Raw genomic sequence first — 12526 nt, forward strand, 5'->3', positions numbered from 1 at the left:
ATTTTGTTGGTTAAATTGCCTGTCCGGTAGGTACAAGTTGCTTAGAATAAATCTTAAAAGTGTCTGTTAGTGTATCTTTTCCAGAAAACATGATATTCTAATTGGCCAGAGAATATTACTAAGCTTTAATAGCCACATCAGTTTTGTCTTCTTTCCTCTGAGTACTATATGTTTTCGTACTTTGATATCCTTTCAGTAGATCTAGCGTTGCTAATGTATCTTAGAAAGAACATATTCTATACATGGTGAAGAGTATTTAAAACATGGGCTCGTCCGGGATTTGAACCCGGGATCTCTCGCACCCAAAGCGAGAATCATACCCCTAGACCAACGAGCCACATTATTATAGGTAAACAAATGGTTTTTTATGTCTGGGAAAGTATAATCAAAAAGGAAAATAAAAAATGAGTCTTTCCTGTGTTTAATATCCTTCACATGAAGTTAACTACTTAAAAAGGACTAGGTTTGCAGTCTTGTAGTCCAAAGATATAAAGCAGCTTTCTGTAATTATATGCAGACCAACAAATTAAATTTGTGGAAACAGACGCTGTTGTACTCTATGCTGAGCATTGTCAGCAGATAGTTTGTAGTAGCTGTTGCTCAGCTTTAGGGATATGGAATAATGCACCTGATATTTTACCTTTGCACTCATATCATGTTCTATTAGTGATATGTTTCAAAGTTTTACATTTTATATCCTTTTTGAAATGAAATTTTCATATTTTTAAATGCAATGATTTTTCGACATGGCAACATCAATGATACATTAGGTGCTGTGGCTTAGATGGTTAAAGCGCCTGTCTAGTAAACAGGAGATCCTGAGTTCGAATCTCAGCAGTGCCTTGTGTAATGCCTTTTCTTTAGTAATATCACACCTTTGTGTCAACTCATCATAGTGTTGATAAAATAAAAAGAGTGTCCTCTTGAAAGAATTCAGAAAATAGATAAGAAAATGTAGCAAGCAACTTTCTTTTCAAATAATTAGCCAACATTGGCCAACACCTGGTAAAAAGCATTCCATTCCCAAACAGCTCAGGACATACAACAGAGAGAAAGATCACATAAAGCTAATTGTTCTTCAGAAAGAAAAAAGTCTCTGCATCCAGGCTGTCAGTGCAAGCATGTTCAACTCATGGAAACAAAACTAACCTGGGGCAGAAGGTAATTGAAATGGGGGAGACAAAAGTCAGCCTACCCTTCAAGAAGAACTGCATCTTGAAACCATCTCCATCTTGGCCAGGCTGGAGTCAGAAGAAACATTTTATGCTTATCTTCTTTTAGAACTTGAGGCAGAACAGTAATCTGAAGAAAGCTCAACTCCTGTGCGATCCTCCAAGATATCACCAAGGCATCTAGAGCAAAGGAAGATCACAGGTTCTGGGAAAAGATCTACATCACAGTCTTTTGTTGATACCACAAAACTGTGTTTTTGGAATTCCAATGCGTTTGCAATTGATATATCTCAAGTTGAACACTTCTAATCTGATGATCTGATGCAAACCGTCCTGTGAAGACAGTACAAGTGTTGCCAGATTGCATACTGGCATGATTTGGGGTCAACAGGGAGCACAGTTCCTCGCAGTAAAAATAGCTATCAGAATGATATAAAAAATATCAACTGCCTTGAACACTTAGATAATTGCATACCACATCTTTACCAAACAGACTATCATGAAAACCTAGGTTTCAAAGGTCTCAGGGTAGTGAAGAAAAGCAAGGCTGCAAAGGTTTTAACATGGAATCCCTGCCCGTAGAGAGATCATTCTTCAAATATAGGGTCTAAAACTGTTGTGTAATGCTCTTTTACCCTTAATCCTGACGTTAAAGGGACAGTCTACACCAGAATATTTATTGTTTTAAAAGATAGGTAATCCCTTTATTACCCATTCCCTAGTTTTGCATAACCAACACAATAATATAATTACACTTTTTAACTCTTGGATTACCTTGTATCTAAGCCTCTGTAAACTGCCCCCTTATTTCAGTTCTTTTGACAGACTTGCATCTTAGCCAATCAGTGCTGGCTCATAGTAACTCCACGTGCGTGAGCACAGTGTTATCTATATGAAACACATGAACTAACACCCTCTAGTGGTGAAAAACTGTCAAATTGCCCTGAGCTAAGAGGTGGCCTTCAAGGGCTTAGAAATTAGCATATGAACCTCCTAGATTTAGCTTTCAACTAAGAATACCAAAAGAACAAAGCAAAATTGGTGATCAAAGTAAAATGGAAAATTTACTTGGAACATTGGAAGATTGTTTAAAATGACATGCCCTATCTGAATAATGAAAGTTTGTTTTGGACTAGACTGCATCTTTAAACAAATCAGAGCACTAAGAGTTTGATGTTTATTCTATGATGTGTACCGAAAAAAAGAATTGCCTAAAGCAATTTCCTCACCTAAAGAAACACAGTTATCACTAAAATATACACCAGAATAGGCAGCATGAGTAATTTGTCCCATCAAATTCAATCCATGGGTTCATAAATTCTATTATTAATGAGCAAAATGTAGGAATTAGTTCTGTGGAGCAACCCTATGTTTTGGGATGAATTCTGTGTTGCTGCTTTGATTTTGTTGGTTAAATTGCCTGTCCAGTAGGTACAAGTTGCTTAGAATAAATCTTAAAAGTGTCTGTTAGTGTATCTTTTCCAGAAAACATGATATTCTAATTGGCCAGAGAATTTTACTAAGCTTTAATAGCCACATCAGTTTTGTCTTCTTTCCTCTGAGTACTATATGTTTTCGTACTTTGATATCCTTTCAGTAGATCTAGCGTTGCTAATGTATCTTAGAAAGAACATATTCTATACATGGTGAAGAGTATTTAAAACATGGGCTCGTCAGGGATTTGAACCCAGGACCTCTCGCACCCAAAGCGAGAATCATACCCCTAGACCAACGAGCCACATTATTATAGGTAAACAAATGGTTTAATATGTCTGGGAAAGTATAATCAAAAAGGAAAATCAAAAATGAGTCTTTCCTGTGTTTAATATCCTTCACATGAAGTTAACTACTTAAAAAGGACTAGGTTTGCAGTCTTGTAGTCCAAAGATATAAAGCAGCTTTCTGTAATTATATGCAGACCAACAAATTAAATTTGTGGAAACAGACGCTGTTGTACTCTATGCTGGGCATTGTCAGCAGATAGTTTGTAGTAGCTGTTGCTCAGCTATAGGGATATGGAATAATGCACCTGATATTTTACCTTTGCACTCATATCATGTTCTATTAGTGATATGTTTCAAAGTTTTACATTTTATATCCTTTTTGAAATGAAATTTTCATATTTTTAAATGCAATGATTTTTCGACATGGCAACATCAATGATACATTAGGTGCTGTGGCTTAGATGGTTAAAGCGCCTGTCTAGTAAACAGGAGATCCTGAGTTCGAATCTCAGCAGTGCCTTGTGTAATGCCTTTTCTTTAGTAATATCACACCTTTGTGTCAACTCATCATAGTGTTGATAAAATAAAAAGAGTGTCCTCTTGAAAGAATTCAGAAAATAGATAAGAAAATGTAGCAAGCAGCTTTCTTTTCAAATAATTAGCCAACATTGGCCAACACCTGGTAAAAAGCATTCCATTCCCAAACAGCTCAGGACATACAACAGAGAGAAAGATCACATAAAGCTAATTGTTCTTCAGAAAGAAAAAAGTCTGCATCCAGGCTGTCAGTGCAAGCATGTTCAACTCATGGAAACAAAACTAACCTGGGGCAGAAGGTAATTGAAATGGGGGAGACAAAAGTCAGCCTACCCTTCAAGAAGAACTGCATCTTGAAACCATCTCCATCTTGGCCAGGCTGGAGTCAGAAGAAACATTTTATGCTTATCTTCTTTTAGAACTTGAGGCAGAACAGTAATCTGAAGAAAGCTCAACTCCTGTGCGATCCTCCAAGAGATCACCAAGGCATCTAGAGCAAAGGAAGATCACAGGTTCTGGGAAAAGATCTACATCACAGTCTTTTGTTGATACCACAAAACTGTGTTTTTGGAATTCCAATGCGTTTGCAATTGATATATCTCAAGTTGAACACTGCTAATCTGATGATCTGATGCAAACCGTCCTGTGAAGACAGTACAAGTGTTGCCAGATTGCATACTGGCATGATTTGGGGTCAACAGGGAGCACAGTTCCTCGCAGAAAAAATAGCTATCAGAATGATATAAAAAATATCAACTGCCTTGAACACTTAGATAATTGCATACCACATCTTTACCAAACAGACTATCATGAAAACCTAGGTTTCAAAGGTCTCAGGGTAGTGAAGAAAAGCAAGGCTGCAAAGGTTTTAACATGGAATCCCTGCCCGCAGAGAGATCATTCTTCAAATATAGGGTCTAAAACTGTTGTGTAATGCTCTTTTACCCTTAATCCTGACGTTAAAGGGACAGTCTACACCAGAATATTTATTGTTTTAAAAGATAGGTAATCCCTTTATTACCCATTCCCTAGTTTTGCATAACCAACACAATAATATAATTACACTTTTTAACTCTGGGATTACCTTGTATCTAAGCCTCTGTAAACTGCCCCCTTATTTCAGTTCTTTTGACAGACTTGCATTTTAGCCAATCAGTGCTGGCTCATAGTAACTCCACGTGCGTGAGCACAGTGTTATCTATATGAAACACATGAACTAACACCCTCTAGTGGTGAAAAACTGTCAAATTGCCCTGAGCTAAGAGGTGGCCTTCAAGCGCTTAGAAATTAGCATATGAACCTCCTAGATTTAGCTTTCAACTAAGAATACCAAAAGAACAAAGCAAAATTGGTGATCAAAGTAAATTGGAAAATTTACTTGGAACATTGGAAGATTGTTTAAAATGACATGCCCTATCTGAATAATGAAAGTTTGTTTTGGACTAGACTGCATCTTTTTTTTTTTTTTTTTTTTTTGAATAATTTTTTATTGAGGGTTTTTCATATTGACAACAAAAATAAAACTATGGCATATACATGTTTCAAAACATAGCAATGATTGTCATAATAACAATATAACAGGCAAAAAATAAAGAAATAAAATATATATAATGAATGCCAAGATACATCTGAAAACCTCATTTTATGTTTTTATATAATAATATGGGTAGCTATTATTCCAGGCCATAATGTTAAAAAGGCACTCTGAGAGAGCACTGTAGCTACCATATAGACCCATTTTATACTGAACTAATTTGTACTTATTGTTAAAGTCAGGGTCATAATGTCAAGAGCTCCATAAAAAGCAAGGGGGGAATTAGGAAATTGTCAGCGGGTAAGCACCGCTTATACAGGTAATATGTCTGTATAACAATATTATAGCATACTTATATTATTTGATGGAAATAGAAACAATAGCAATATAAATAGCTATGGTCAACTACTGTGGGGGGGCGAGAGACCATAGAAATGTTAATGAACATGGTCACTTATTTATCGTTATATAACATGTGGGATGGGATATAGAGCGAAACTGACATGTAAGATATAACAGTGATTAAATTTAACCAAAAGCATACTATGCATGTAGCCTAAACTGCATGTGGCTATAACCTGAGTGCAATACTAACTATCACATACACATGGGTTAATAGTCGTAGAGTGCTAGGGGGACTGCTAGGGGGACATGCATAGATATGATGCAATATAATATAATACAATAGAGAAAATCTCCAATAGGAACATAAGTGTTCATAGCGAAATGGTACGAAGGATAAATATACAGATATCGCGTATCATATAGGTGAGTAACAAAAGCTGGGGTTTTCCCCTAGTAGGGCATTATTGTGTAAGACCTTTATGAAATCGGGGTACATAAGAAGTTGTTGGTAGTGCCCCTACTATGAGCGCAAGTATACTTTTAGATAATGAACAACATCTACATATGTCTTGAGCTATATAAATTAAATGAAGTATGTGAAGGTGAAAGCATAAACCCCTACGTATAGATCTGCAGTAGTATCAATACTTTAAATAGGCAGATTTTGCCAAGACATATATAGTGCCTGGTGTATAGGTGCCATGGGTTGGGTAGCGTGTTAATACTTAAGGTAAGTAAGTGCCTCCTACTTTACACACATATATACCGCAATACGAAGTATAGGAAGATAGATATGCTAAGTATAATAAATAATGTAGACTTCATCAGCAGCTCAGCAATCTTACAGTGGTAATAGAATCAAGAACACCATTATTCTGAAAATATAAGATGCTATTATAGTGGTAAGTCAGTATAGGTAGAGTTTGGTCATGTACATACATAGCCTCTTAAAGAGGAGAATCTGCATTTAGAAAGCTATATAACCCTCAAAAGTGCAAACCTATAGTGAGCTAAAATAAGGGCTGGATATATATCAGTAGTTAGGGTAAATTTAAGTCAGTTGTAGTAAGGACACTGTAAGCCGTCAAAATTTGCCAGGGTATATATAGCCATATCTAGAGAAGGGAGTGCTATGGGTCTTGAGGGTTAATGAAAAGGTTCCAGTGAACTATGTAAAATAACAACCCCTGAGATGTCATGCAGTGACAGCGCTTCTTTCCAGAGTCTTCCTTGGGTAGTAGGGCCTATATTTAGGTATTCTAGGAACAACCTTGGAGTGTTGATTCCTACCTAGTCCCTAAATCTGATAAGAAATGTCCTATCTATATATTGATATTATGGGACCTGAGTAGACAGTTTTAATAAATAGACTGGTATAAGCACTCAAAACAATAGGGACACAACAATTAGGACAGATTGTATATAAAGAATATTACCATGGGATATAAAACTATATCTAAATTATAGACTCAGATTAACATATTATGTAGGTATAGAAAATATTATATGTGAGATGGCTAGAACAGTAAACAACATAGCAGATATCTGTTGCGCAGAACTATATATAAACAAACATGAACACTTGGAATTTGTACATACATGAAAATTAGCATAATAATTATAAAGAGAAACATCAAAGCTCATTTGTTGTGATCTCATAACTATGATGAGCTGGAGAGCAAAACAAATACTATACTTTAGATGCGTTAGTCCCGGCACTTAGGCCGACAGTGAGCACGGGCAAACACAGATCATCAGGCAATCAAAGACTCTATCAAAGTTTGATGGGCAGTTCTCCAAACCTGGTCCTTAAATGTCCAGTGTCGGTAGGAACAGGTAGAGTCTTCAACCAATGCCAGATTTGAAACTAGGCAGCGTAGGGAGTATCATCACAGGCCAGACTGCTTCGATTGCGCTTAGAAAGTCCCAGCTGTTCTGAGCCGGTTTCCCAGTAAATACAGTCTTTCGTGTTTTCTTGCGTTTGGCCCCGATATCTGTAAGACAAGCATTCCTCCTGACTCCTTGTCGCTCACTGTTATTGCGCTCCCAAGTTATGTTTGCTGGTTTATTCTTCTTTGTCTGTGAATGGCTCCGGTCTTGCTCCCGGAACACAACCGTTGTCTTGCTAGTTTGGGCAATGTTTGGAGTGTGCAAGTGCGTGCCTGGGGTACATAGAAAAGATGACAGATCAGCCACTAGACCGACATTATCCAGCTGCTGTCCATACAGACTGTCAGGCGGTTCTGTAGGGACTTGCATAAACATCCCAGCATGTACGTCTCTCTGTTTAACAGGCAGTTCCTCTGTAGCGTATACATCCATGCTCAGTAAGAAAATGTGATCATCAGGACTTGAAGGATCCGTGATCGGTATCTGACTTGGTAGGAGTTTATTCAGCTTTTCAAAGACAATCTCCAAGTCCCGTTTTAGTTCTCCAAAATGTGCAGCCAAGAGTCGTGTCATCTCAGACTCCCATCTGTTCAAAGCCTCCATTATGCTGTGCGGGTAGTTGAGATCTCCTATTGTGTGAACTTTAAGTCCAGCTGGTGCGAGTTGTAACAGGCTGACTATAACTATGGTGTTACAGCCATATCACAAGTGAATCCGAGTTATCAGTCGACAGTGTTGTCACAAGATAGTCAGTTGAAAAGAGCGTTTGTATGCCAAGATGGCGATTCGCGCCTCTGCTGTAAGCTATGTAGCATAGATTTCAGGGTCTTTTCTTTCTGTATCAACGCTCCATATGAATGCCTTTGCTTGTTAGTCATCAGTATTAACTAGGCTATCTGCTAAAATCGTAAAATAACATGGTTTTGAGGCAAAAAATGCCATTTTAAACAAAAAGTGTTCAGGAGCTCTTGCTATGTGCGACTGATCTCTTTGGCAGTTGGCTCCGCCCCCCTAGACTGCATCTTTAAACAAATCAGAACACTAAGAGTTTGATGTTTATTTTATGATGTGTACCGAAAAAAAGAATTGCCTAAAGCAATTTCCTCACCTAAAGAAACACAGTTATCACTAAAATATACACCAGAATGGGCAGCATGAGGAATTTGTCCCATCAAATTCAATCCATGGGTTCATAAATTCTATTATTAATGAGCAAAATGTAGGAATTAGTTCTGTGGAGCAACCCTATGTTTTGGGATGAATTCTGTGTTGCTGCTTTGATTTTGTTGGTTAAATTGCCTGTCCAGTAGGTACAAGTTGCTTAGAATAAATCTTAAAAGTGTCTGTTAGTGTATCTTTTCCAGAAAACATGATATTCTAATTGGCCAGAGAATTTTACTAAGCTTTAATAGCCACATCAGTTTTGTCTTCTTTCCTCTGAGTACTATATGTTTTCGTACTTTGATATCCTTTCAGTAGATCTAGCGTTGCTAATGTATCTTAGAAAGAACATATTCTATACATGGTGAAGAGTATTTAAAACATGGGCTCGTCCGGGATTTGAACCCGGGACCTCTCGCACCCAAAGCGAGAATCATACCCCTAGACCAACGAGCCACATTATTATAGGTAAACAAATGGTTTTATATGTCTGGGAAAGTATAATCAAAAAGTAAAATAAAAAATGAGTCTTTCCTGTGTTTAATATCCTTCACATGAAGTTAACTACGTAAAAAGGACTAGGTTTGCAGTCTTGTAGTCCAAAGATATAAAGCAGCTTTCTGTAATTATATGCAGACCAACAAATTAAATTTGTGGAAACAGACGCTGTTGTACTCTATGCTGAGCATTGTCAGCAGATAGTTTGTAGTAGCTGTTGCTCAGCTATAGGGATATGGAATAATGCACCTGATATTTTACCTTTGCACTCATATCATGTTCTATTAGTGATATGTTTCAAAGTTTTACATTTTATATCCTTTTTGAAATGAAATTTTCATATTTTTAAATGCAATGATTTTTCGACATGGCAACATCAATGATACATTAGGTGCTGTGGCTTAGATGGTTAAAGCGCCTGTCTAGTAAACAGGAGATCCTGAGTTCGAATCTCAGCAGTGCCTTGTGTAATGCCTTTTCTTTAGTAATATCACACCTTTGTGTCAACTCATCATAGTGTTGATAAAATAAAAAGAGTGTCCTCTTGAAAGAATTCAGAAAATAGATAAGAAAATGTAGCAAGCAGCTTTCTTTTCAAATAATTATCCAACATTGGCCAACACCTGGTAAAAAGCATTCCATTCCCAAACAGCTCAGGACATACAACAGAGAGAAAGATCACATAAAGCTAATTGTTCTTCAGAAAGAAAAAAGTCTCTGCATCCAGGCTGTCAGTGCAAGCATGTTCAACTCATGGAAGCAAAACTAACCTGGGGCAGAAGGTAATTGAAATGGGGGAGACAAAAGTCAGCCTACCCTTCAAGAAGAACTGCATCTTGAAACCATCTCCATCTTGGCCAGGCTGGAGTCAGAAGAAACATTTTATGCTTATCTTCTTTTAGAACTTGAGGCAGAACAGTAATCTGAAGAAAGCTCAACTCCTGTGCGATCCTCCAAGATATCACCAAGGCATCTAGAGCAAAGGAAGATCACAGGTTCTGGGAAAAGATCTACATCACAGTCTTTTGTTTATACCACAAAACTGTGTTTTTGGAATTCCAATGCGTTTGTAATTGATATATCTCAAGTTGAACACTGCTAATCTGATGATCTGATGCAAACCGTCCTGTGAAGACAGTACAAGTGTTGCCAGATTGCATACTGGCATGATTTGGGGTCAACAGGGAGCACAGTTCCTCGCAGAAAAAATAGCTATCAGAATGATATAAAAAATATCAACTGCCTTGAACACTTAGATAATTGCATACCACATCTTTACCAAACAGACTATCATGAAAACCTAGGTTTCAAAGGTCTCAGGGTAGTGAAGAAAAGCAAGGCTGCAAAGGTTTTAACATGGAATCCCTGCCCGCAGAGAGATCATTCTTCAAATATAGGGTCTAAAACTGTTGTGTAATGCTCTTTTACCCTTAATCCTGACGTTAAAGGGACAGTCTACACCAGAATATTTATTGTTTTAAAAGATAGATAATCCCTTTATTACCCATTCCCTAGTTTTGCATAACAAACACAATAATATAATTACACTTTTTAACTCTGGGATTACCTTGTATCTAAGCCTCTGTAAACTGCCCCCTTATTTCATTTCTTTTGACAGACTTGCATTTTAGCCAATCAGTGCTGGCTCATAGTAACTCCACGTGCGTGAGCACAGTGTTATCTATATGAAACACATGAACTAACACCCTCTAGTGGTGAAAAACTGTCAAATTGCCCTGAGCTAAGAGGTGGCCTTCAAGGGCTTAGAAATTAGCATATGAACCTCCTAGATTTAGCTTTCAACTAAGAATACCAAAAGAACAAAGCAAAATTGGTGATCAAAGTAAAATGGAAAATTTACTTGGAACATTGGAAGATTGTTTAAAATGACATGCCCTATTTGAATAATGAAAGTTTGCTTTGGACTAGACTGCATCTTTAAACAAATCAGAGCACTAAGAGTTTGATGTTTATTCTATGATGTGTACCGAAAAAAAGAATTGCCTAAAGCAATTTCCTCACCTAAAGAAACACAGTTATCACTAAAATATACACCAGAATGGGCAGCATGAGGAATTTGTCCCATCAAATTCAATCCATGGGTTCATAAATTCTATTATTAATGAGCAAAATGTAGGAATTAGTTCTGTGGAGCAACCCTATGTTTTGGGATGAATTCTGTGTTGCTGCTTTGATTTTGTTGGTTAAATTGCCTGTCCAGTAGGTACAAGTTGCTTAGAATAAATCTTAAAAGTGTCTGTTAGTGTATCTTTTCCAGAAAACATGATATTCTAATTGGCCAGAGAATTTTACTAAGCTTTAATAGCCACATCAGTTTTGTCTTCTTTCCTCTGAGTACTATATGTTTTCGTACTTTGATATCCTTTCAGTAGATCTAGCGTTGCTAATGTATCTTAGAAAGAACATATTCTATACATGGTCTTTTAAAACTTGGGCTCGTCCGGGATTTGAACCCGGAACCTCTCGCACCCAAAGCGAGAATCATACCCCTAGACCAACGAGCCACATTATTATAGGTAAACAAATGGTTTTATATGTCTGGGAAAGTATAAACAAAAAGGAAAATCAAAAATGAGTCTTTCCTGTGTTTAATATCCTTCACATGAAGTTAACTACTTAAAAAGGACTAGGTTTGCAGTCTTGTAGTCCAAAGATATAAAGCAGCTTTCTGTAATTATATGCAGACCAACAAATTAAATTTGTGGAAACAGACGCTGTTGTACTCTATGCTGGGCATTGTCAGCAGATAGTTTGTAGTAGCTGTTGCTCAGCTATAGGGATATGGAATAATGCACCTGATATTTTACCTTTGCACTCATATCATGTTCTATTAGTGATATGTTTCAAAGTTTTACATTTTATATCCTTTTTGAAATGAAATTTTCATATTTTTAAATGCAATGATTTTTCGACATGGCAACATCAATGATACATTAGGTGCTGTGGCTTAGATGGTTAAAGCGCCTGTCTAGTAAACAGGAGATCCTGAGTTCGAATCTCAGCAGTGCCTTGTGTAATGCCTTTTCTTTAGTAATATCACACCTTTGTGTCAACTCATCATAGTGTTGATAAAATAAAAAGAGTGTCCTCTTGAAAGAATTCAGAAAATAGATAAGAAAATGTAGCAAGCAGCTTTCTTTTCAAATAATTAGCCAACATTGGCCAACACCTGGTAAAAAGCATTCCATTCCCATACAGCTCAGGACATACAACAGAGAGAAAGATCACATGAAGCTAATTGTTCTTCAGAAAGAAAAAAGTCTCTGCATCCAGGCTGTCAGTGCAAGCATGTTCAACTCATGGAAACAAAACTAACCTGGGGCAGAAGGTAATTGAAATGGGGGAGACAAAAGTCAGCCTACCCTTCAAGAAGAACTGCATCTTGAAACCATCTCCATCTTGGCCAGGCTAGAGTCAGAAGAAACATTTTATGCTTATCTTCTTTTAGAACTTGAGGCAGAACAGTAATCTGAAGAAAGCTCAACTCCTGTGCGATCCTCCAAGATATCACCAAGGCATCTAGAGCAAAGGAAGATCACAGGTTCTGGGAAAAGATCTACATCACAGTCTTTTGTTGATACCACAAAACTGTGTTTTTGGAATTCCAATGCGTTTGCAATTGATATATCTCAAGTTGAACACTG

The 12526-nt window shown here is 37.2% G+C and overlaps 3 non-coding genes across 3 annotated transcripts; all 3 read right to left on the minus strand.

The window, feature by feature from the left end:
• Window positions 1–265: 265 nt before the first annotated feature.
• Window positions 266–337, minus strand: TRNAP-UGG (transfer RNA proline (anticodon UGG)). The gene has a single exon. It is a non-coding gene; the product is annotated as a tRNA-Pro (tRNA).
• An 8410-nt stretch (window positions 338–8747) lies between these two features.
• On the minus strand, window positions 8748–8819 carry TRNAP-UGG (transfer RNA proline (anticodon UGG)). Its single transcript has one exon. It is a non-coding gene; the product is annotated as a tRNA-Pro (tRNA).
• Window positions 8820–11314: 2495 nt separating this feature from the next.
• TRNAP-UGG (transfer RNA proline (anticodon UGG)) lies at window positions 11315–11386 on the minus strand. Its single transcript has one exon. It is a non-coding gene; the product is annotated as a tRNA-Pro (tRNA).
• Between the last annotated feature and the right edge of the window lie 1140 nt (window positions 11387–12526).

The sequence above is a fragment of the Bombina bombina genome, unplaced genomic scaffold (genome assembly GCF_027579735.1).
Source record: "Bombina bombina isolate aBomBom1 unplaced genomic scaffold, aBomBom1.pri scaffold_1643, whole genome shotgun sequence".
NCBI lineage: Eukaryota > Metazoa > Chordata > Amphibia > Anura > Bombinatoridae > Bombina > Bombina bombina.